The 1,371-nt window shown below is 47.2% G+C and overlaps 1 pseudogene; it reads left to right on the forward strand.

Annotated features, from left to right (window-relative positions):
- Positions 1-365: 365 nt before the first annotated feature.
- On the forward strand, positions 366-897 carry LOC101043056 (nucleoside diphosphate kinase B pseudogene; annotated as a pseudogene).
- Positions 898-1,371: the final 474 nt, after the last annotated feature.

Raw genomic sequence — 1,371 nt, forward strand, 5'->3', positions numbered from 1 at the left:
TTGCCAGGCATGGTGACTCACACCTGTAATCCCAGCACTTTGGGAGACTGAGGTGGGTAGATTACCTGAGGTGAGGAGTTTGAGACCAGCCTGGACAACAACATAACGAAAGTCTGAATCTACTAAAAATACAAAAAATTAGCCAGATTTGGTGGTACATGCCTGTAATCCCAGCTACTCGGGAGGCTGAGGCAGGAGAATCACTTGAACCCGGGAGGCAGAGTTCGGTTAGCCAAGACAGCGCCATTGCACTCCAGCCTTAGTGACAAGAGTAAAACTCCATCTCAAAATACTAATACTAATAATAATTTCTTGGCTCCAGGTCTCGGCTCCCGCACCTCCTGACACTGTCAGATCCTCAGGCCATGGCCAACACTGAAAGCGTCATTATCAAGCCCAGTGGTGTTGAGCACAGCCTGGTGGGTGAAATCATCAAATACTCGGAGCAGAAGGGATGCCACCTGGTGACCATGAAGTTTCTTTCGGCCTCTGAGGAACCCCTGAAATAGTACTACACTAACCTGAAAGACCACCCATTCTTCCAGGGCCTTTCTGAGCATGAGGTTCATCTTGCATTACAGTTGTCTGTGGATGGACTGTCTTTTCCGCTCAGTTCTGAATGCTCAAGCAGATCGTGGTGTATTCATCGGTGTATCCCAGTGCCTGGCACATATTAGGCACTCAATATAAGTGAAGTACATGAACTCAGGGCTGGTTGTGGCCATGGTCCTGGAGGGGCTGAATGCGGCAAAGACAGAGCCAAGGATGCCTGGGGAGGCCAATGCAGTGGGATCTATGCTGGGAACTATTATTCGTAGGGACTTCTCCACTAAAATAGGCAAGAACGTCATTGGTGGCAGTGATTCAGTACAAAGGGCTGGAAAAGAAATGGCTTAAACAAGAATTGGTTGACTATAAGTCTTGTGCCTATGACTGGATCTATAAATAAGAGGAGGTCAAAGCAGCAGTCCCCTTCAATGTCCTTCCTGTGTCCCTGGACACAGCTCTTCATTCCATTGACTTGGAAGCAATAGGATCAATCATTCTTTACTAATAAAGCCTTTGGAAACTGGAGGGAAAACTTACTTTGTTTCTTTCTACTTTTAAAAATGTGTGTACTAGAAATGTTCAAATGGCACAGGTAGCTGGCATTACCTTCCTGTTAGGTGGTGCTGGTCTACTGTCATTTGCTGCTTTCCCACTGCTCCCAAGGTGGGAGGCTATCATTCCTCCCACTGCCTGCACAGCCCCATCTGGCACTCATTTGTAGGATGGATGTCTCTTGTTCCAGGTAATAGTTATTCCATTCATCTCCATCCATGCTCGGTGCAATCAGTGATATGGGACTACACTGTGGAACTGGGGAATCAG

This window comes from Saimiri boliviensis, chromosome 1 (genome assembly GCF_048565385.1).
Source record: "Saimiri boliviensis isolate mSaiBol1 chromosome 1, mSaiBol1.pri, whole genome shotgun sequence".
Lineage (NCBI taxonomy): Eukaryota > Metazoa > Chordata > Mammalia > Primates > Cebidae > Saimiri > Saimiri boliviensis.